Source organism: Balaenoptera physalus, assembly GCF_965194825.1.
Source record: "Balaenoptera physalus genome assembly, chromosome: 4".
Taxonomy (NCBI): Eukaryota; Metazoa; Chordata; class Mammalia; order Artiodactyla; family Balaenopteridae; genus Balaenoptera; species Balaenoptera physalus.
Genome location: NC_138891.1, coordinates 2,232,729 through 2,257,925, shown reverse-complemented (window position 1 = coordinate 2,257,925; position 25,197 = coordinate 2,232,729).

The following is a 25,197-nucleotide window of genomic DNA, read 5'->3' as shown; positions in this document are numbered from 1 at the left end:
CTTCCACTATTTAGTTCCTTCCTTCCCCTTCTTCAGGGCTTCCTTTTTGCTTCTTCAGTTTCTCTTATTCCTTTCCTTTCTTTCTCCCCTTCTCCTGTCCCTCATCCTTTTTATTGTCTTCCTTCATCGTTCTTATGTAAGCAGAAACAAAACAGAAAGATCTACATGAGCTTTTGCCCACCTGTTACCACCATCAGAGGATTGAGTCTACCACATGGCCTCTGCCTTTTCTACTTGGTGGTCTTTGCATCCATCACTTGAAACTTGAAGAACCTTAAAATTCTTACCTCCGTTTTCCCTGTGTCAACAAATAAACATAGAAGAGGTGGAAGCAAGGGATTAGAAAAATTGGTTTGTGGACCCATGCTCTAGAATGACATTTTCCAAGAAGGAGTCTTTACCACCAGGTGATATATATAAAGGTGGCCTCCCTGCTTCCTGAGCTTGGGTACTGTTTATGTCCGTCTTCGCAGTGATGATGACAACTAGAATAATGGTTTAAATGATGAAAACTAATATTTATGGAGTGCTTGCTACGTGCCAGATTCTGTGCTACACATACATGTGATACATGTGAGACATGTATTTGTTCATCATCTATTTGTTCATTGATACATGTTTTATCTATTCCTCACGCCCAGTGGGCCCATATTAGAGGTGAGGAAACAGACCAAACAAGGTTAAATTGCTTGAGCAAAGGTTGCAGGACTCAAAGTATGGGAGTAGCAACTCAGCTCTTCTTAGCTGCCGTGCTCTATCCTGCAGCGACACGGGGGTTCTTTGACTACGTTCATATTGACGGTGAGCCGCAGGAATGCCCTGAAGCCATAGTATCTGATCTAATAACACTGCAAAGTAATGATGGGTGGGGAGACTGGCATTCATGGGCCTGTGGGCTCAACTTGTAGAGGAGGTCAGCTGGGCACATCTTAGGATGAGAGCCTTTATAGGAAAGCATGGTAAGGGCTGTTCATCATTGTCTCTCTCTCTCTCTCTCCAGTGTGGCTACTGGGGAAGCCTGAAAACTAGGGGTTTTTCAGGTGGGGTGACCTAAGCACCACAGCTTTGGAAGAGCGTTAAGAGACTTCAGTGGCTTCTTGCTCTTCTTTCTAAGGAAATGCACTGTTTAATTTTTGAAAAAAAAAACATGCTGTAGTTTGTCTTCAGTGCGAATGAAGGGTACAAAACACTGGGTTGGAGCAGAGGAGAAGCAGGATGGCCTTGTGTGGGTGAAATGAGGCTTGGCCAAGGCATAAGCACAGAGGGACCTCCTCTTCTGCAAGCGGGGGTGGTATGTCTGATTCTTTGCAGAGGCAACGCCCAGGAGGCCGTGGATGCTGTACGTGGGGAACTGCATGTGAAGGAGACGGCAGCTGGCAGTCAGTGCTGACTGTCTTAGAAGGGCTTCCAAGATGTATCTTGTGCTCTGACAAAGTTCCTTCCAGAACCTGGTTGGAGCTGTATGAGAACATGGGCAGTCAAAAACAGGAGTCTTCCAACAGCTCCCTGACTGGTGACCTTGTTTCTACCTTTGCCTCACAAGATGGGCCTCATTCAGATGTTAATCAGAGTAAGAAACTTCCTGAGTGATGGGCCACCCACGGCTTCCCACCTCTCTCTCTTCCTAAAAACCCAAGACCTTGCAGGGGCCTAGGAGGCTGCGTGCTCTGCCCCTGGTTATCCTTCTGACCTCCTCCACTGGCCTCCTTTGTTGAATAAATGAATGACTCTTGAGCGAACCAGGGATCATCCAAGGTGCTCAATAGTGTCTTTTGAACAAATAAAGGAGAGAATTCCTGTTTCAATGGCGACACTAGAGAAATTAAGGTTAGAAACGAAAGGCATAGGGACGGTTTAGTGAGTGGAAGAATGAGGGTAAATGCAGTCTCTCAGAACTGCTGGATGCTAACCTAGAATTTTCATCATCTATTTGTTCATTCATTTAACAAGAATTTATTGAGAATCTACCATGTACCAGGCACCAGTCTAAAGACTGGCTGTCCATCAATGAACGAGCAGGCAAAGTCACTGGCCTCTTGTGGGTGACATTCTATTAGGAGAAATATATTACAACAAAGTAGACAAAATGATAATTTCAGGTAACAGTACATCCTATGAAGAAAACTTCAGCACAGAGTTGCAGGAGGATAGGTTTAATTGCAGATCCCACACCTTCCTGGTTTTAAACCCTGTCCCCCTTTCTCCTGTGCTGAAAATGGTACTGATCTCAAAGATGAGTACGGTTTAAACAGTCTCGCATAGTGTGAATATATTGTCTTGTCTTCCTTAAGGTTTTTCCACTAGGCAAATAAGGCTTACTTTACAGATATTATTTGAAAAACAAACAGTTTGGCAAAAGAAGGCCCGAGAGTGGTGGCTTCTGTGAATCTGTTCTGTATTTAATCTTAAAACTCTAGTAAATGTTTCACGGATACAAATGGCAATTTTAGGATTATTTTGATAAACAATTTAATAAAGAAGTCAAACGTGGAGTAGAGAGCTTTTTCTTGCCCTCACACATTAATACGTTCAACATTATAGTTAAAAGAGATCATTCTGAAAAATTTAAATTGAAGAGGTTCAATTTCCATGTGATTTATCATTACTTACTTAATTTTCTCAGTACCAATTTTGGCCCCTTTATTTTCCGGTTAGTGTTAATTTGTTATGGCAGTGATAGAAAATAAATACAGGCTCCAAATCAATAGGATTAGCTTAGAAACATAAATGATTAACAGCAAAGTTAATGGTTAACAACAAAGAAATAATGATTGCTATGGATGAAGCATTCAGAGCCTTTCTGATACTACCCACTGGGGTTACTAGTGACCAGGGGGCCTGGATTCGTTTTGTATCACTGCCTTAATAAATTGACACAAACTAGGTGGCTTAAAACATTACACATTTATTATCTCATAGCCTCCGTAGGTGAGAAGTCCAGGCAGGTCTGGCTGGATACTCTGCTTAGGGTCTCACAAAGCCCAAAATCAAGGGATGGCCAGCCTGAGCTTTCATTGGAAGTTCTGGGAAAGAATTTGCTTCCATGCTCATTCATGTTGTTGGGAGAATTCATTTCCAGGTGGTTGTGGGACTGAGGCCCTCACTTCCTTGTTGGCTGTCAACTGGGGATCATTCTCCACTTCCGGAGGTGTTTCTCGGCTCGTGGACCCTCCCATCTTCCAAACCAGCACCAGTGGGCTCAGTCCTCCTCATGCATCAGATCTCTCTGACCTCGTTTTCCCACATCGTTCCTCCCTCCAGCCAGAGAAAGTGCTCTGCTTCAGAAGGGCCCCTGTGCTTAGACTGGGCTCGCCCAGATAATCCAAGATAACTCCCTATTTTAAGGTTAACTGATGAGTAATCTTTTTTTTTTCAATTTTTAAAAATTGAAGTATAGTTAATTTACAATGTTGTGTTAGCTTCAAGTGCACAGCAAAGTGGTTTAGTTATACATGCATATATATATATATACACATATATGTATATATATATTATTTTCGGTCTTTTCCATTATAGGTTATTATAAGATATTGTGTATACCTGTAGTTCCCTGTGCTCTACAGTAACCTTGATTACATCTGCAAAATCCCTTTTCCCAAGTAAGGTAACATATTCAGAGGAAAGACATCAGAGAGTGGGAGATACAAGGGCACACATTTTGTCTACCTGGGAAATAGCCTTGTCAACTGAGACAGACCAGATGACCTGACATGGAGATGGATTTGAAACCTATACACTTTCGGTGAAGGAGGAAGTGGTGTTCTTTAAGTATATCTTCTATCCGAGCCATTGCAGATTAAAGACACCCTCAGTGTTAAAACAACAAAACAGAACTCGCTTATTTAGTAATGTGAGAGGTGGCCGTTGAAGAGCAAGCTTAAGTAAAGGAGGAAACGCTCTTGTCCTGGGATAGAACGCGTCTGGATCAGAAGGCAGCAGCAGGATGTGTGAGAACTCGAGAGAAGGCAGCCCAGCTCCAGGTACTTGCTTTGCTCTGGAGCAATTTCAGCCTCTTAACGACAAATGTCTGACTTGAAATGATGGTTTAGAAATCTGGATTTTTCTGTGAGCCTGGAACTCTGGGTAACATCTCCAGGGTTTTTTTTTTTTTTTTCCAATGCCAACTAAATCAAAATTAAAAATAATGGGAGCACCAAAACTTAATATATTTGGTGCCTAAATTTGACTCGTGGGCTGCCAGTTTATGTTTGAGTATTTAATATGATAGAAAATACTTGAATTTTCTATCGAACGTTGAGGAATACTCGAGGAATTGGCTTGGACAAAGATGTCAAAGTACTCCAATACAGTAAGACTAGGAAATGTTTGGCTTTGGCTTCCAGATGTGAGCGTGTGCCTTAACGATGTACTTTTGTTTTGTTTGCCAAGCAAACAAACAAAAAACCAAGGAAGATAGTTAAAGCTCTAATGCTATCTCCTGAGGGTTTAACCTTACACAAGTGTTTAGAATGCCACTTTTTCTTGGGTGATACTCCTCATGTTTGCACAAGCAAAAGGGACCAGGGAAAAGTGTGATGAATTACCCACGGAATTTGAAAGAGTGTGAAGGAACAGTTTGGATAGTCCAAGCGTAGCTCCCAATCTGCAGTAAATGACATTTGTCTTCAGAGATTGGGACAATGTCCTTTAAAAACACTGATTTAAAAGAAGAATTTATTTTACAATGTATCAAAGTGCACAAGGAGGCCCAGAAAGCTTGTTCTACAGATTGAGTTTGAGGTTCATAAGGTTTTTATAATTGTCTCCCACTGCATGGAAGCAGGTGTAAAAAGATGGTGTGGTTGTTGAGAGAATAGCTCTGAGTCAGACGAATTGAACTTTGAATTAGGGCTCTGACACTCACCAGATGTGTGACCCTTGGCAAGGTTATTTCACTTCTCTGAGACTCAGTTTCCTCACCTGCAAAATGGGATCATTAACACCTAACTCAGTGGTGGTTGTGAAGATTAAATGGACTGATGGGCTTAAAGCACTTGGGTTCTTATTACATGATTCTAGATTGGGACACCCAGCATTTTATCAACCACCATCACTTCTCATGCTGTGGATTTAAAAATGACAGAGCGTGGAACTGCCCATATCAGACCAGTGTTTATCTGTTCCTTATTAAGTGAAGCAGTGAGGACATAAAGGAATGGTATAGGTAGAATTCGAATCCTGGGTTGAAGCTTCATCTCTTCTTGGCCTGTTGCTGCCTTAGTTGAGGTGGATGGAATTCCAGAAATCCCCAGCATGGAATGTTGCTTTTGGAATTTCGTGCCTAAGGACCTGGATCCAAGCATCGCTTTTACAACATTCCAGCCCAGCTGTAGGAATATGGGAAAGACACACTATATGAGCTCTAGATTCCCTTTGTATGAAATACAAAACCAAGGTTTCTTACTCACAATGGGCTTGAAAGGATTGCTTGAGACAACATATAGAAATACTATTTATGGATTTGGAATCTAAATGGTTAGCATGTGCTCCTCTACCTACTGGGCCGTTTTCTTTGGTCTGGCATGAGTAAGAGAAAAGCAAAATATGAAAATGACTTGAAGCACAAATGTGAAGATGACACCCAGCACAGCCACTAGTGAATCACTTAATAAATATTTATTGAGCATCTATCCTGTTTCAGCTATACGAGGTGTCCAGGATAAAAACAAAACACACACAAACCAATGACACAGTGCCTAACCTCTGGGAAGTCAGGTTCTAGCTGGGAAGATAAACATCATAATGCACTGTGATACACATGCTGATTCAGGTTCTTCAAAGTATTGGGTTGGCCAAAAAGTTTGCTCGGAAAGCCTGAACGAACTTTTTGGCCAACCCAATAGTTTGGAGAGCAATGGGGCAGTAGATTCCAGGAAGACATTTTAAACGAAAACCATTACAGTATTTTCCCTTGAGGTCAGCATCCAGGAGATGCTCTAAAAGACGGAAAACAGTCAACCAAACAAAACCAGATGTTTGCCTATTGCTTTCTTGAACTTTACTTATTGTATATTCAAGTAAGCAATTCCATGGGTATTTCCCCAGTTTTTCCATTTAAGGTCATCTTTCTAAAAATATTACATAAGATTTCAAAATACAATTAGAAAAAAGGAAATTTACCTGCCATAGCCCTAGAGATGACACCAACATTGATGGTATACAAAAAGACATACACGAACCCAGCTCTTCGGCCACAGCACATGGCCACGTGCTTGTAATTGGTCAGAACTGCTGCCTAGGTGAGGGTTACCATAACCTTCTCAAACTGCTGTCGTGAGTCAGAAAGTCCTTACTTAATTTAAGATATTCCAGGGCTTCCCTGGTGGCGCAGTGGTTAAGAATCCGCCTGCCAATGCAGGCGACACAGGTTCGATCCCTGGTCAGGGAAGACCCCACATACCGCAGAGCAACTAAGTCCATGCTCCACAACTACTGAGCCTGTGCTCTAGAGCCCGCGAGCCACAACTGCTGAGCCCACGAGCCACAACTACTGAAGCCCGCCCACCTAGAGCCTGTGCTCTGCAACAAGAGAAGCCACAACAATGAGAAGCCCATGCACTGCAACAAAGCCCACTCACCACAACTAGAGAAAGCCCGCGCACAGCAACGAAGACCCAATACAGCCAAAAGTAAAAACAAATAAATAAATATTTTTTTTAAAAAAAGATATTCCAGAAGGTGTGTTGCAGTTTTGATGACTTACGAAATACCATAAAGTATTTTAGTAAGGTCAAGCTTAGAACTAGATTTCAAAGAAAAAAAATTAAATTTATAGTAACCCCTTAAATCAAAATTAAATGCTATTGTGTCTTCACCTTTTAGATGAGTAGAAAAATTAGACCAACAGCAGGCAAGTTAATTACATAATTCTAATACTAATAGCCCTTTATAATATAACAAAGAACAACTAATAAAATAATTTACTATCAATGAGATCATTAGCAAACATTTTATAGTTTTATAACTATTAATGATAATGGATTGCAATAGGTTTAGAAATAATTGAAATATAGACATTTTAGAAATTATTTAATATTTATTTATTAATGCATATTTTGGGGGGCTTTCTATCTATTGCCTTTTATATTATTACATGGAGCTACTACATATAATTATACGTGAAAGAGCTGACTGAAAAATGGTTTCTTTTGAGTTTTAATAATCTGAAGACAGAAAATATACTCCTGGACCCTTGTCTTTAATTGATGTCTCCCATTTTCATGCTCCAAAGGCCTAATGACGCATTAAGAGTTCTCCATTTTTGTTGGTTCGATTTTCTATTGAGCAACATTCCTGAGAGTAATAGAATGAAGTGGGGAGGGGAAAGATTGAGAACTACCCAAGACTGGCTGCAGTTATGGAAATAAGCAAATCATGGGAAATAATTCAGGTCATTTTCATTTTTAGTTCTTATCAGAGATTCACTGTATTTAGATATAAAACACGGAAACTATCCCATTATAAATTCAAAGCTATAGTTAGATCAGCATATTAAGAACTACCTCAAAATGGAATTATTTTATCATTTTGACTTATTTCCCTTATAGAAGAAGAAATGCCAATTGGGCTGCAAATTATAGAGGATTATCTTCTCTCCTTAGAAGAGTTAATAATATTAATATTATTTTGTGAGGAATTTGATTTGGGGGTTGAGAGTGATCTTATTAACACCAGACTCCCTTGGCTAATAATCTCCTGACTATGGGATCTATATTAAATCCTTTTCTATTTATATTCTTTGGCAGGCTGTTATTCATTGCTATTGTGGAGATTTTGTTAAGTAATAGTTCTCTTGAGAAATCATGGGTGCTTTTTGAGGTCACGATCTCCCGTGAGCTTAAAGAGAGGGCTATACATTCTCTCTGCAGTTAAGAATCCACTCCGTACCCATTTTCTTTAACACATACTTGATTTGTAAGGTTTCTGGCACTCCTTTCTTCCAAGAACTGAAGAGTGATCTATCACTCTTTATTTCGTGAAGTAAAATTGATTAGAGGAAACAATAAACATAATTCTTTAAGCATGAAACCCAATATATTTTGAATACTTGGCTGAGCTGCCACAGCAATCCTCGTGTGTTCGTTCTCTGGAGACTTGCTGGGCTGTGCCATAGGCCTCCCGGTAAACAGTCCTCACAGTATTTCTTTTAACGCTGGAAGGAATTTCACCCTTGGCCTTTGTTGTTATTGTTTTGCTCCGACATGACAAAAATCCATCACCTTCCAGATATTGATACCTGTACATTGCTGTCAGGTCATTGCCAGAAGGGGAAAACCTACCAATTCGGTGTTGTTGCTGTTCTTTAACATCCATAGAGAGGCTTTAATGATAGCGATGGTTTTAAAAAATTGGATTAATTGAGCAGTGCTGGCGAGCGGAGAGCCACATTTTAGATTTTACTGGGCTTCGAGGGCCACCTGAAAGGCAACTCCCATTTCGAAATCTGTGGACTTCAAGCCATCTATTTCGAGACAGAAGTCAGCCTAAATGGATGAGGGGACAGTATAGGGGGGTCAGTAAAACGTGGATTTTTAAAGATATCTAGACTTCATTTCAAATCTTACCTTTACTACTAACTAGCTGTGGGGCTGGAGACAGGTTACTCCGTTACTCTGAATTTACGCTTTCTCACCTGGGAAAGGGATGTAACGGCACCTACCCGTGAGAATTTGTTGAATTTACATCAGCAAGGTACCTGGCGTGTTATAGACGCGTCATACAAAGTGAGTTCCCTACACTCGTTTCCTTATGGGGACACGTAGATTTGAATCAAATATATCCCTCCTACCTGCCCGCACAACAGCCAACTCCAGTATCAGAGCAGCATGAAGACCAGGTAAGCCTCGCGCTCCTCGAGGTCGGGTCCTCAGATGAGCGGCATCGGCGTCACCTGGGAGCTGGTGAGAAAGGCAGAGTCTTGGGCCGGGCCCCAGACCTGCGGAGTCAGAAGTTGCATTTGAACCAGGTGACTGTGTGCACGTCGAAGTTTGAGGAGCGCTGGCATTTCTCTCCTGACCAAGTCCATCCCCTGTGCTCTGCGTTGGTGGTGTGTTTTCGGTGTTTCTTTGCCACTCGTCTGTTGTTGGGTGATGCTGGGGGTATGGACACCTGTGCGTGGTGCCCAGGAGCGCAGCTCACGTCCCTACACATCCAGAGAAGAGCCCTCAGCTTCCGGCCTGGCACGAGGAGAACCTCAATAAATGTTTATGGAGTGAAATGGAGCTGCCAACAGGCAGACAAGCAGACTCTCCCATCTGTTCTGCAGACGCACGGCAGACCTCGATGGGCCTGGGGAGAGATGGATGTGCCCGAGGTCTTTGCCAGGAGGCATTACCCATGCCCGGAGGGGAGGAGGGCCTTGCCCACTGCCGCTCCTGCAGGGAGATCTGCGGAGCTTCGGGGAGCCTGGCAGATGCGTGCAGCCGGAGCAAAAGCCAGGGGGCACCCTCTCTTCCTTCCACGCCCTGCCTGGCAAAGGCGGGTGCCACCGTGCTTCGGGGAGCAGTTTTCTTATGGTGATTGTCTTTCTTGCTCGTAAGGGACAGAGGGATATGCTCAATGGCAGTGCACCAGTGTCATATTTTTCCACATCTGTGACTAACTGGCCTGCGTCTCAACTCTATTCTCTGTTGGTGTCAAATTTCCAAGTTGCTGGTTCACAGGCTGGCACAGGGTATGGGTGTGGGGACAGCGCGGCGGGAATGGGAAGCTGATATGGCCCCGAGGGCGATGAAGTGGTGGGCAGAGCTTGCTGCCTGGGGCTCAGGGAGAAACAGGAAACTAGGATCCTAAAGGTTTGGGGAATGAATTGTATTGCATGATCTCGGGCAAATCAAATGTGTCACTTTCCTAATCTGTAAAATCGTGATAAATGTACTTAAGCCAAGCTCCATCAACCTATACCCAGAGTATATTTCAGTGAAGTTCACTCCAAGGTCGCTGGACCCTAGAGATCCAGAACCTGCCTCCCCAGTGGGTCAGTGCGCTAAAGCTCCTCTTCCCCTTGCTCTCGAGGCCAGTCTCGGCAACACTGTCAAGTCAGGAGACATCCTACCTCACTCTCTGACTCTGCTCTCGCCTAAAGAATCTGCTGAACTCAGAATGGCCAAGTTCTTCTCTTCAGCAAACTCCTCCTCCATCCTTGCTGTACCATCTCTTCCTGGTCTGCTATCCCTCAGTCAAAACTCTCATTTACCGACCTGGCCGACCTCAGCTGGGAGTCAAGAGGAAAACAGTCAGATGAGCACACATACAAAGTAGAATCTCCCCTAATTCTTGGAAGGACATTTTTTCTTTCTAGATAGAATCTTTATTTACGGAAACATGCAACAATCTGAGTGACATTTAAAGGGGCATGCAGAATGAAGCAACTGACAAAGGATTAATCTCCAAAATTTACAAGCAGCTCATGCAGCTCAATATCAAAAAAAACAAACAACCCAATCCAAAAATGGGCAGAAGACCTAAATAGACATTTCTCCAAAGAAGACATACAGATTGCCAACAAACACATGAAAGAATGCTCAACATCACTGATCATTAGAGAAATGCAAATCAAAACTACAATGAGATATCACCTCACACCAGTCAGAATGGCCATCATCAAAATATCTACAAACAATGATATAGCCACTATGGAGAACAGTATGGAGGTTCCTTAAAAAACTAGAAATAGAACTACCATATGACCCAGCAATCCCACCGCTGGGCATATACCCTGAGAAAACCATAATTCAAAAAGAGTCATGTACCACAATGTTCATTGCAGCTCTATTTACAATAGCCAGGACATGGAAGCAACCTAAGTGTCCATAGACAGATGAATGGATAAAGAAGATGTGGCACATATATACAATGGAATATTACTCAGCCATAAAAAGAAACGAAATGGAGTTATTTGTAGTGAGGTGGATGGACCTCGAGTCTGTCATACGGAGTGAAGTAAGTCAGAAAGAGAAAAACAAATACCGTATGCTAACACATATATATGGAATCTAAAAAACAAACAAGAAAATGGCCATGTAGAACCTAGGGGCAAGACAGGAATAAAGACGCAGACCTACTAGAGAGTGGACTTGAGGATATGGGGAGGGGTAAGGGTAAGATGGGACAAAGTGAGAGAGTGTCATGGACATATATACACTACCAAATGTAAAATAGATAGCTAGTGGGAAGCAGCCGCATAGCACAGGGAGATCAGCTCGGTGCTCTGTGACCACCTAGATGGGTGGGATAGGGAGGGTGGGAGGGAGACGCAAGAGGGAAGAGATATGGGGATATATGTATATGTGTAGCTGATTCACTTTGTTATAAAGCAGAAACCAACACACTATTGTAAAGCAGTTATCCTCCAATAAAGATGTTTAAAAAATAAAATAAATCCTAAAAATAAATAAATAGATAAAGTGGCATGCAGCAGATTTTGGGGTAAAGGAGATATTGATCAGTGTAACAGTTTGGCTGAAAGCAGCTGCCAACGTAGCAGACCACCTCCCACATTTCAGTGACTTAATAAATGAAACTTGATGTAGCATGTAGGTAACGGGGGAATGACGACATGAGTGGGAGGAGCAGTCGTGAGAAGGGTGGCTCCAGGCGGTCATTCAGGAACCCAGGCTGCCAGAGGTCTGCTGTCTTCCACGCCTGCTTTCCTGGGGTGCTGTGGGTATTGGCATCCAACTGGCAGATGGGGCAAGAGAGAGAGGATCGTGGCTGGCAGGTATTTACGGGGTGAAGCTGGAGGAGGTATGCATGCCTTCTGTTCACCTTCCCTGTGAAAAGCAAATCCCGTGGCCAAGTTTAACTGCAGAGGAGCTGGGGACTACAGCCTAGCTGGGTGCCAGGTTTGCTGATTCATCATTGCTCCTGTGCACATAGGAACTGCCCTGTTCCTTTTTCCTCTTTTCTCCTGCAACCCCTCAGAGAGGTTCGGCATTCCCTCCCCGTCTTGAGCGGCAGCTCTCTGCAGTGAAAAGCCCCCCTCCACCCACCTGAAGAACAAGAATAGAACCTTGGCATGCCTGATTTTGATGGTTGCCAACAATTAAGCCAGTCTCAATTTCCTGTATCTCACAAGGACGTCTTGAGAATTAATAAATTATTTTAGGTGATTACCATCCCTCTGATCGTCGTCTTCGTCCTGTGCTTTTACAGTTTACACAGTGTAGGCACAGACTTAACACAAAACCTCCTCGGGGAGAGGCAGAGTGCTTTTTACTATCCTACCCACCACAGGAAGAAGCTGAGATGCACACAGGTTAAAAGGCACATTCTGTAGAGTGCAACAGGCTTCCGCCTGCAATATACTTTCCGATAGTACAATTTTGTAAAACCTAGTGTGCAAAGATATGACAAAAATGATGGTTTAACTTTTTTTATTAGTGCACCGACTCTGGAATCTGCCTGCTGGATGACTTTGGGCCAGTTACTCAGCCACTCTGTGTCCCAAATTCCCTAATCTGTAAAATGGGACTAATCATAGTAGTTACCTCCTGGGTCGTTGTCTGGAGTAAATAAGATAATGGATGTTAAGTGTTTAGTATAATATCTGGAACATAACATGGGCCTCGTAATTATTAGCTATTACTTTCTTTTTCATTTCCAGGAGAATTGGTATCTAGTTCAGGGAATCCAAAGAAGAAGTTACAGGGTGTGTAGCCTTCTGTTACTGAAAAAGTGAAGTGAAGGTAGAAAATGTGACAGCAATATTATCTATTTGCAGAAGGGAATATGCTGCTTTTCGGTAGGTTGAATGGGTTGGAATCAAATTTTCCCAGGAGCCACAGCGAATAAATGCTGCCCCTCACTCGGAAGGTGCAGGAACTCTTGCAAAGGGCAGGGATTCCGAGGTCTGGCCGCGGGCACTGGTTCTGTCCAGATGTCCTTAGTGGGCTGGGGGAGCTTCTGCTGGGTGGCTGCTTCCCTGGAGGGGCCAGAAGACCTTATGTCCCCCGAGCCAGTGCAAATGCTCCTTCACCGGCAGCGACAGAGCTTTCTGTTCTTGGTGTTGCAGGTAAGGTGTTTTATCCATGCTGACGGATGAATCTGTGTAGCTGTGAGAAAACAAACTTTCTTCTTCTGTGGTTAAAATAAAAATAAACAAATGAATAAAGGAAGAGAAGAGAATACTGGTTCCGAGGAGGTAAAGCAGTGGTAGTTATATGCAGGAGGCAGATTTACCAACCTCTGAACAGTCCCTGTATCAGTGCATAAAGGAAGAGAAGAGAAGACTGGTTCCGAGGAGGTAAAGCAGTGGTAGTTATATGCAGGAGGCAGATTTACCGACCTCTGAACAGTCCCTGTATCAGTGCATAAAGGAAGAGAAGAGAAGACTGGCTCCGAGGAGGTAAAGCAGTGGTAGTTATATGCAGGAGGCAGATTTACCGACCTCTGAACCGCCCCTGTATCAGTGCATAAAGGAAGAGAAGAGAAGACTGGTTCCAAGGAGGTAAAGCAGTGGTAGTTATATGCAGGAGGCAGATTTACCAACCTCTGAACCGTCCCTGTATCAGTGCTCCTCAGACCTTACTGTGCAAGTCAGTCGCCAGGGGATCTTGGCAAAATACAGATCCCGACAAAGCAGGTCTGGGTGGGGCCTGAGAACCTGCATTGCTAACAAGCTCCCATGTGATTTGGACGCTGCTGGTCTGGGACCACACGTTGAGTAGCAAAATACTACATTGCTTCATTGTTGTGCTTTTGTTTTGTTTTGTGTTTTGGAGAAAAGGACATGGCATAAAGGCAGCCGTTTCTCCCAGAACGAGAAGCTGGGACCCTTGAGAACAGCAGTTCATGAAGTGTGAGCCCAGCAAGTCAGCCTCTGCATGACCTGGGATCGGAGCGTGTTAAGAATGCAAAATACTGTGCCCCCATCCACCGCCGCCCAGACCTCCTCAATCAGAGAGTGGGAGGGTGGGAGCCAGCAGTCTGTGTTTACAGGCCCTGCAGGTGATTCTGATGGAGCTAAAGTTTGAGAACCGTTGCATTAGAGCTGCAGACTCTGGCTTCGAAAGTTCTGGTGAGGACGTAACCAATGCTGCAGAATGGCTCTGAGCTCCCGGAGCAGGTCTCCTGGTCTCTTTCTACTCAAACTGGATTCCTTGGGCTGTGATGTCCTGGAGTGAAAGGATTGGGTGTAGAGGAAGATGGTTCTTCAAAGGCTTAGCTGCTCCTCTCCCACCCTTGTTCTGCTTTCCTTATGTGGGGACCACGCAATACCAAATGTGTCTCCAAAATGAAACCTGGGAAATTGTTTCAGGGTGCAGTGATTCCTCAGTGGCTGTGAGTCTCAGATCTCCCTGTCGAGAACTTCCTTTGGTTGTGGTATTGGGATAAATAGGGTGACCAGCTGTCCAGATTTCCTGAATGGTTTTCCACAGCACGGGACTTGCAATGCTTACACCAGGCCCTGGACTGTTGGTCACCCTAGTTGCAGGCTACTGACGGTCCAGCTGTAAAGTGTGAATCACCAAGAGATCTTGTTAAAATGCAAGCTCTGATCTAGTACTCTAGGTTGGAACTGGAGAGTCTGCATTTCCAACAAGCCCCCAGGTGACGTCCTGCTGTTGATCTGTGGACCACACTTGGGTAGCAAGGCAGTATGTCACCCTCGGGATTCAGAGCTGGCCTATTTGCAGATAAATCGGGATGCCCCATAGCCACTTACACTGCAGGTGGGCTGCTTGGCCTTACCAAATTCAGAGAGAATTTCAGGGCCATCTCCAAGGCTTTAGGATTGTGGGTTTTGCCTACAAATATAAAGTATTAACAAATCCTACACTTCTGGGCTATAGATTTTTTACCCGTCAAATCCAAATACTCTTTTAAAAAAATTGTTCTTCACAAGGACAGGTGACTGCTGTTGACCCATGAATAGAACATTCGCAAGCCTATTGATCTCGGTTCGTGTTTGAGTACAACTTAATACTTTTCCTTGTTTGGGCTGAGCATCTGCAAATGACCCCGGATGGTGTGTCTGTCATTTTTGGTCTTGTCTCTGCCTCGCAAATGGTACATTTGTCCTTGGGTTTACAGCTGTGGTCGACTGCAGGATCTTTTGCTTTTTGCAGTGTTTCTGCTTTTCAGCATAATGAGTTTTGCTTTATCTATAGTCTGCTTTACTAATTGCAACACAGCAGCACATTCTATAGCCCATCTGCTTCCATGATTGATTGTCTTTTACTTCAGGGTGTCCTAGAGAGTTAGTTTAAAAAAAAAGTCAGGCTTCAGTGTAACCTTTTTTTTTTTTTTTTTTTTTTTTTATTTTTTTTTTCACACACACACACTGTATTTTATTTTTACAAGAGATAAATAGACTGACACCAAGCATTGTACATGGATGACCACAACAAAAACAACAATGAGTGTAACCTTTAAGATCATCATAAACTGTGTTTACACGTTGTGACCACCCAAAACACAAGAAGAAACTTATTTGATGTTGAGGATGTGATTTCTCCTTATTCCCCACTCTGGACAGGCATGTACTGAGCTCTATTGCCTTGTGACGTCTCCCTCATTCTGTTTGCAGCCCCCATGGTCAGTCTTCCTGGCTACGTGCCTTTTCTGCTCATGGACAAAGAGGAAGTGGTTACATCTGTGGCAGAGCTTTGAACTCACTCTCAAGAAGCTGCTGGTCATAGGAGTTTCTGATAATGTATAAAGTTGTCTGCATGAATAGTGAGAATTAACTCACTGAATAGTTAATTCTCACTGTTCACGGTAGTTATTGTCTATAAAGGCACCTCAAACTCTGAGCCAGCAAAAGCTGAACAATTGCCCCGAGGGAACGTACAGGGTTGGGTTCCTGGTCTTCTGGTCACAACATTTTTGTCAACTGATTAATGCATCACCTTGTGTTATGTGTGTTTCTGTTTGAAGACACCTCACTTAATATATATTGTTGACTCGTTCACACTGGCCTCACGGCCAGCAGCATTGCAACCCATGCCTGAAGGCAGCTTATATAACACATGTGTTTGCTCCGTAATGCTCAGCACAGCCTTTCTGCATTTTGGACCGCTAGACAGCACTACAGCACTATGCTTGGGAGCCACTTTAAACAGCGACATCAACAAAAAGCACACCAAAAATGTGAAAATTGTGGCACTTAAAAAAAAAACCACAAAGAGGACATTTGTTTACCATATGAGAGCTGAAATAAGAAGGCAGAATGTTGCCTTGTTCAGCCCCCAGTGATGTGTGCATAGGGTGACTCACATTTTTCATGGCTTTGGGCATTTTCACCAATGACTGTGAAAGTGCCGTAAGTATTGATTTGGGGGTTACAAATACATTTTAGTTTATTTTTAAATTTCAGAAATATGGACTCTACAAATAATGAAGATTGTCTATACATTGTTTTATGACCATACTCTTTCTTTTCTTTTTTAAAATTTTATTGAAGTATAGTTGATTTACAATGTTGTGTTAATTTCTGCTATACAGCAAAGTAGCTCAGTTATACATATATATATATTCTTTTTCATATTCTTTTCCATTATGCTTTATCACAGGATATTGAATATAGTTCCCTGTGCTAAACAGTAGGACCTTGTTCTTTATCATTCTATATGTAATAGTTTGCATCTGCTAATCCCAAACTCCCAATCCATCCTTCCCCTACCCCCCTTTCCCCCTTGGCAACCACAAGTCTGTTTTCTATGTCTGTGAGCCTGTTTCTGTTTCATAGATAAGTTCATTTGTGTCGTATTTTAGATTCCACATGTAAGTGATATCATATGGTATTTGTATATGACCATACTCTTGATCGCTGGCTCTGCTTAGTCTATGAAAGGACAAGGATTCATTGATTCTACTCACGTAGAGGGGTAAAGGCATTTGCTTCAGCCATTGCACAACGGCTGGGAGCATGATGGTAGAGGTCTGCGTTTCATATGAATGGAGACATATCATCACCTTGGCAACACCTTCTCGTACACCACTATCCAGAGCCCTCATTTATGAACAAACATGGCAGCAGGCTTTTGTCGGATACCGTGTACAAGGCATTAAGCTCAATGCATGAATCCCTGTGTTTCAAGGATCTTGCAGTCTCCATGAGAAAGGAGGCTCAGATACATCATGGTAAACATTAAGTGCTTAATGGGTAGTACAGACAATAGGTGCTAGAGAATTTCAAACTCACCAAGGATTGGCTAGTTTTTCTTTCCCATTAGACTGCAAATTCCATGTCTGTCTTTTTACCATTATGTCCCAGTGCCTAGCGTACAATGGGGACTCAAAATGCATTTTTGGAATAAACATGGAAGTATTTGAGCTGGTGCCTCAAGGCCTTACTTAGATCAGTTTTTCAAGCTCTGTTCGATAAATTGCCATGGGATATTTATCAAGCAGAATTACACTTCACAGATCAATTGTTTATATCCAAGACTTAGAAACTTTAGCTTTGGTATACACCCCCCTCAACATTCTATTATGAAAAATTTTCAAATATACAGAAAGGTTAAAAGATTTTTACACCATGCATATCCTACAATTAACATTTTACTATCCTTGATTTTTCACAAATCTGTGTATCTATCCGTCTATCCCTTTACCCATTCATCAATCCATCTTATTGTTTTATGTGTTTCAAAGTAAATTGAAGACATCAGTACATTTCTCCCTTAATACTTCAGCATGCGTAACATTAACTAGAGTGCTGTTTTTGACATGACTTTTTAATTTGTTTTGGTAACAATTTCTGTATCTATAAGATTATAGGGTTAAGCTGAAAGATATCTGTTACTCTTTCAGGTGAAGTTTCTGTGGTTTTATGAGTACTTAATGCCTGGCTTAGTTTAGAGGGGTTAAAGTGTGAAATAAGAATAACCCCTAAGTTTTGAACCTTGAACCAGGAAAGTTTTATTGGAACACAGCTGCACCCATTCACTTATGTAGTTTTTAAGGGTGCATTCATACTATCACCATAGAGTTGAATAATTCTGAGAGAGACTATATGGCCTACAAAGCCCAGAATGTTTACATGGACATGTATAGAATAAATCTGCTGATCCCTGTTGTAAAAAAAATAAAAATTATTATGCAGACTGGGAGGAATCTGGAAATTAGAAGAATGATAATTCTAAAAAAATTTTGTCAGAGTTGGAGAACAGGACGACTTAAGTGCTAGAGAATTCAGATTTAAGTGTACCCTTCAATAATATTCATCTCTCTAGATATGCTCTTTCCTATTTTTTCTTTAAATGAAAAAGGGAAAAACAATAGTGATTTGATGTGTATCAGTCAACTTATGCTAAAGCATGCTGTAACAAATGGACCCCAAATCTCTGTGGTTTTCAACAGCAAATCTGTCTGCCCTCTGTAGGTCACCTTTGGTTCAGGTCCATGTTGTCTTCTCTGGACTCTAGTTGACAGAGCCTCCTCCATCTGGGCCATTGCCAGTCTTGTGATAGTGGAGAGAGAGAGGACAAAGCATCAACTGACTTGAGAGCTTCTGCCTAGAAATGACACATATCACCTTTGCTTACATTTCCTTGGCCAGAGATCATATAGGCAAACCCAGGTTCCACAGGATGGGGCTGTTTAATACTCCTACAGAGAGAGGAAGCAGATCAATGTGAACAATAGTGCACTCTTCCTCACAGGGGTCACAGGGTCAAGAGATATGTGTTGTTGTTGAAAAGAGAGCGACTTTAGTATGTTTGGAGGCAGAGGGAAGAAACCTATGCAGAGAGAAGGAAATGCTTCCGCTGTTACTCTTGCTAGGGGTAGATTTTCAGCTGGGTCATGTGAGGTTCTGGGTCTGTGGGTTAGACCTGGAAGTCCATACTAGCTAAAGTTAATGATCTAGCACATAGGAATCACCTGGGGAGATTGTTAAAAGGCAGATTCTGATTGGTAGGTTAGGGATGAGCCTTGAAATTCTGCATTTCTAACAAGTCCCCAGGGGATGCTGATGGCCCATAGTTTGAATAGCAACAATCTACATCACCAGATATTCTAAAACAGAAGAGGGAAACAGGCATTCATTTGCAAACCATGTGAGTCAAACAGGCCAAATAATGAATCCAAAGGGAATAAAGGTGTTCTGAAGTGCTGGGCGTTTCTAGTTCAGAGCATCCCCAGGCAGAGAAGAACTAGGCTTTGAGACAGCAGAATGGCCTTTTGAATGGCAGTGACCAGATCAGAGGGATTCATGATTGGTGATACTAGAGTGGGTAGATCAAGAGAGTGGGTAGCCAGAGAAGAGTGAGTGAAGGTTTTGAGCTGGAGCAGTTCCCTCCAGCGGCTTTGGCTGTCACCTTCTGCCAGCAGCCTATGTGGGATGGAGTGGGAGCCAGATGAGACATCAGTACTCTTCAATCACAGACAGACTTCAGAAACTGCAATAAATGTTTTCTGAGCTCTCAAACATGAACAGCAGTTGTCAGAATTCCCATCTTTAGATAGTAGCAAATGATTCAGTACAGTCAATAAAAACCATTCAGCAATTTCATTGCCATGAAGTGTTTCATTTGAGTTTTGATTGTCCTAAGTATCTTGCTAGTTAAATCCTGAATCAAAACTACAACTATGGGATTTGACATTTGAAGAGAGAATTTTGAGGTGAAATTATTCTCTAGAATTTCAGTATAATTTCTTTTTTAAAAAAATAAATTTATTTATTTAATTATTTATTTTTTGCTGTGTTGGGCCTTCGTTGCTGCGCGTGGGCTTCCTCTAGTTGTGGCGAGTGGGGGCTACTCTTTGTTGAGGTGCGCAGGCTTCTCACTGCGGTGGCTTCTCTTGTTGTGGAGCACGGGCTCTCGGCACGCAGGCTCAGTAGTTGTGGCATGCGGGTTCAGTAGTAATGGCTCACGAGCTCTAGAGCACAGGCCCAGTAGTTGTGGCGCACGGGCTTAGTTGCTCCGCGGCATGTGGGATCTTCCCGGACCAGGGCTCAAACCTGTGTCCCCTGCATTGGCAGGCAGATTCTTAACCACTGCGCCACCAGGGAAGTCCCCTCAGTATAATTTCTTCAAAAGAAAATCTGTAGTTATTATATATGTATATGTATAACTGAATCACTTTGCTGTACACCTGAAACTAACACAACAATGTAAATCAACTATACTCCAATAAACATATTTTTTTAAAAAGGAAAATTCATAGTTATTAGAAACAGTTGAATTTATTGTTTGTTGAGCCCTCTCTTTAATGACATTAAGTGTCTTGGCCATATTATATTTCAAATATATCTTGACTTTTGCATGAATAACTCTTGTAGTCAATTTTTTTTTTTAAACATCTTTACTGAAGTATAATTGCTTCACAATGGTGTGTTGGTTTCTGCTTTATAACAAAGTGAATCAGCTACACCTATACACACGTTCCCATATTTCCTCCCTCCCGCATCTCCCTTCCTCCCACCCTCCCCATCCCACCCCCCCAGGCGGTCACAAAGCACCAAGCTGATCTCCCTGTGCTATGTGGCTGCTTTCCACTAGCTAGCTATTTTACATTTGGTAGTGTATATATGTCCATGACACTCTCTCACCCTGTCACATCTCGCCCCTCCCCATCCCCCTATCCTCAAGTCCATTCTTTAGTAGGTCTGTGTCTTTATTCCCATCTTGCCACTAGGTTCTTCATGACCTTTTTTTTTTTTTTTCTTAGATTCCATATATATGTGTTAGCATACTGTATTTGTTTTTCTCTTTCTGACTTACTTCACTCTGTATGACAGACTCTAACTCCATCCACCTCATTACAAATACCTTCATTTCATTTCTTTTTATGGCTGAGTAATATTCCATTGTACATATGTGCCACATCTTCTTTATCCATTCATCCGATGATGGACACTTAGGTTGCTTCCATGCCCTGGCTATTGTAAATAGAACTGCAATGAACATTTTGGTACATGACTCTTTTTGAATTATGGTTTTCTCAGGGTATATGCCCAGTAGTGGGATTGCTGGGTCGTATGGTAGTTCTACTTTTAGATTTTTAAGGAACCTCCATACTGTTCTCCATAGTGGCTGCATCAATTTACATTCCCACCAACAGTGCAAGAGTGTTCCCTTTTCTCCACACCCTCTCCAGCATTTATTGTTTGTAGATTTTTTGATGATGGCCATTCTGACCGGTGTGAGATGATACCTCATTGTAGTTTTGATTTGCATTTCTCTAATGATTAAGGATGTTGAGCATTTTTTCATGTGTCTGTTGGCCATCTGTATATCTTCTTTGGAGAAATGTCTATTTAGGTCTTCTGCCCATTTTTGGATTGGGTTGTTTGTTTTTTTGTTATTGAGCTTCATGAGCTGCTTATAAATTTTGGAGATTAATCTTTTGTCAGTTGCTTCATTTGCAAAGATTTTCTCCCATTCTGAGGGTTGTCTTTTGGTCTTGTTTATGGTTTCCTTTGCTGTGCAAAAGCTTTTAAGTTTCATTAGGTCCCATTTGTTTATTTGTGTTTTTATTTCCATTTCTCTAGGAGCTGGGTCAAAAAGGATCTTGCTGTGATTTATGTCATAGAGTGTTCTGCCTAAGTTTTCCTCTAAGAGTTTGATAGTGTCTGGCTTTACACTTAGGTCTTTAATCCATTTTGAGTTTATTTTTGTGTATGGTGTCAGGGAGTGTTCTAATTTCATACTTTTACATGTACCTGTCCAATTTTCCCAGCACCACTTATTGAAGAGGCTGTCTTTTCTCCACTGTATATGCTTGCCTCCTTTATCAAAGATAAGGTGACCATATGTGCGTGGGTTTATCTCTGGGCTTTCTATCCTGTTCCATTGATCTATATTTCTGTTTTTGTGCCAGTACCAAACTGTCTTGATTACTGTAGCTTTGTAATATAGTCTGAAGTCAGTGAGCCTGATTCCCCCAGCTCCATTTTTCGTTCTCAAGATTGCTTTGGCTATTCGGGGTCTTTTGTGTCTCCATACAAATTGTGAAATTTTTGTTCTAGTTCTGTGAAAAATGCCAGTGGTAGTTCGATAGGGATTGCATTGAATCTGTAGATTGCTTTGGGTAGTAGAGTCATTTTCACAATGTTGATTCTTCCAATCCAAGAACATGGTATATCTCTCCATCTATTTGTATCATCTTTAATTTCTTTCATCAGTGTCCTATAATTTTCTGCATACAGGTCTTTTGTCTCCTTAGGTAGGTTTATTCCTAGATATTTTATTCTTTTTGTTGCAATGGTAAACGGGAGTGTTTTCTTAATTTCACTTTCAGATTTTTCATCATTAGTATATAGGAATGCAAGAGATTTCTGTGCATTAATTTTGTATCCTGCTACTTTACCAAATTCATTGATTAGCTCTAGTAGTTTTCTGGTGGCAGTTTTAGGATTCTCTATGTATAGTATCATGTCATCTGCAAAGAGTGACAGCTTTACTTCTTCTTTTACGATTTGGATTCCTTTTATTTCTTTTTCTTCTCTGACTGCTGTGGCTAACACTTCCAAAACTATGTTGAATAATAGTGGTGAGAGTGGGCAACCTTGTCTTGTTCCTGATCTTAGTGGAAATGGTTTCAGTTTTTCACCATTGAGGACAATGTTGGCTGTGGGTTTGTCATATATGGCCTTTATTATGTTGAGGAAAGTTCCCTCTATGCCTACTTTCTGCAGGGCTTTTATCATAAATGGGTGTTGAAATTTGTCAAAAGCTTTCTCTGCATCTATTGAGATGATCATATGGTTTTTCTCCTTCAACTTGTTAATATGATGTATCACGTTGATTGATTTGCGTATATTGAAGAATCCTTGCATTCCTGGAATAAACCCCACTTGAACATGGTGTATAATCCTTTTAATGTGCTGTTGGATTCTGTTTGCTTGTCTTTTGTTGAGGATTTTTGCATCTATGTTCATCAGTGATATTGGCCTGTAGTTTTCTTTCTTTGTGACATCTTTGTCTGGTTTTGGTATCAGGGTGATGGTGGCCTCGTAGAATGAGTTTGGGAGTGTTCCTCCCTCTGCAATATTTTGGAAGAGTTTGAGAAGGATAGGTGTTAGCTCTTCTCTAAATGTTTGATAGAATTCGCCTGTGAAGCCATCTGGTCCTGGGCTTTTGTTTGTTGGAAGATTTTTAATCACAGTTTCAATTTCAGTGCTTGTGATTGGTCTGTTCATATTTTCTATTTCTTCCTCGTTCAGTCTCGGTAGGTTGTGCATTTCTAAGAATCTGTCCATTTCTTCCAGGTTGTCCATTTTATTGGCATAGAGTTGCTTGTAGTAATCTCTCATGATCGTTTGTATTTCTGCAGTGTCAGTTGTTACTTCTCCTTTTTCATTTCTAATTCTATTGATTTGAGTCTTCTCCCTTTTTTTCTTGATGAGTCTGGCTAATGGTTTATCAATTTTGTTTATCTTCTAGAAGAAACAGCTTTTAGTTTCATTGATTTTTACTATTGTTTCCTTCATTTCTTTTTCATTTATTTCTGATCTGATCTTTATGATTTCTTTCCTTCTTGTAGTCAATTTTTGTGCCACACACATCTGGCATTGAATTCAGATCCTGCCACCTGCTTCCTGGGATTCCATGGGTAACTGTTTAACTTTTCTGAGCCTCGTTTCTTTATCTGTAAACTATTGATAATAACTTGCTGACTTAAAAAAAAAGTGCAACTTGAGAGTTGTGAGTTAAGTTTTATTTGGGGCAAAATGAGGACTGCAGCCCGGGAGACAGCATTTCAGATAACTCCGAGAAGCTGCTCCAAAGAGGTAGGGGGAAGGTCAGTGTATAGTGATTTTGTTGAAGGGGGAGTACATGCAATCAAGCCCATATTTTTGCAGAAGGTTTCTGCTGGTCACGAGGAGCAGACATCACCATGAAGGAATTTAGTGCTTTTCTAGATATGAGGAGATGCAAGAATTGGGCTCATAAAATCAGCTCCTGAAAATATCTATCTGAAGACCTGTTCTGCCAGTTTTTCCAGAACACAGAGTGCCTCATTTCTGCTCTTGAGCCCTGAAGTCCCTTCAGGGTGTGTTGAAGGTCAGCAGCTGCAACAGCACCTGATTTAATCCTTGTAGAGGTAGACGGCAAGTGCCCATGGCAAGTGCCAATTTGTAGTTGACAATCTCATTGTGTTAATGATGGGTTAACAGTAATATATTTAAAGAACATTACATAGAGTAGTCCCTCAATAAATGTTAGGTGTATTTTTATATTTGTGGTACAAATTTGAAATCACTCTTATTTCAGCATTTAGAGTGAACCAAAGATGGGCAAATAACAAGTGTTGGAGAGGATGTGGAGAGACTGGAACCCTCATACATCGCTGGTGGGGTTTCAATATGACGCAGCCATTTTGGAAAACAGTTTGGCATTTTCTTAAAATGTTAAAGATAGATTTACCATATGACCCAGAAAGTCTACTTTTAGGAATCTACCCAAGGGAAATGAAAATATGTTCCCATAAAGGCTTGTACACAAATGTTCATAACAGCATTATTCCTAGTAGCCAAAACAAAACAAAATTCCATCAACTGGTAAATGAATAAACAAATTATAATATATCTAGAAACTGTTTGGCAATAAAAAGGAATGAAGTACTGATATATGCTACAGCATGGATGAATCTCAAAAACAATATTCTAGGTGAAAGGAGCTGGGCACAAAAGACCACATATTATATGATTCCATTTATATGGAATTCCCATAAACGGCAAATCTGAGAGACAACAAGTGGATTAGGAATAGAGTGGGGCTGGTGGTGGGTAACTGCAGATGGGCTTGAGGTGTCTCTTTGGGATGATGGCAGTGGTCTACAATTAGATAGTGATAGCTGCACAGCTTTGTAAACTTACCCAAAATCATTGCACTGTACACTTTAACAGGTGAATTTGAAACCGCATCCCGGTAAAGCTGAGTTTCTCTGCCCAGTTTATGATTAACCTCTTTATCCAAAACTTTATTCCCTTTCTTGACCCACATTTGTTCCCCCTCAAGATTGAGGAGCATCAAAGAAAAGGCGAGATTGAAATAGAGCTGGACCCTGCAGGGCCCTCCCAGGTGCAAAAGTGTTTCCCTGCCCCTGTATTTTGTTTGTAGGCCTTCCCTAAGTTCCAAAGGGGAGATTCAGACATCTGAATTAGGGAAGTGAGGGAATGCAGAAACAAAGGAAAAGCAGTCAAGAAACTGTAGTACAGTGACAGTCAGAGTCCTAGTTCCTCCTCAAGGGATACATGTAACAATCTGATACACATCTCTGAGTTCTTCTGTAGGAACTAAG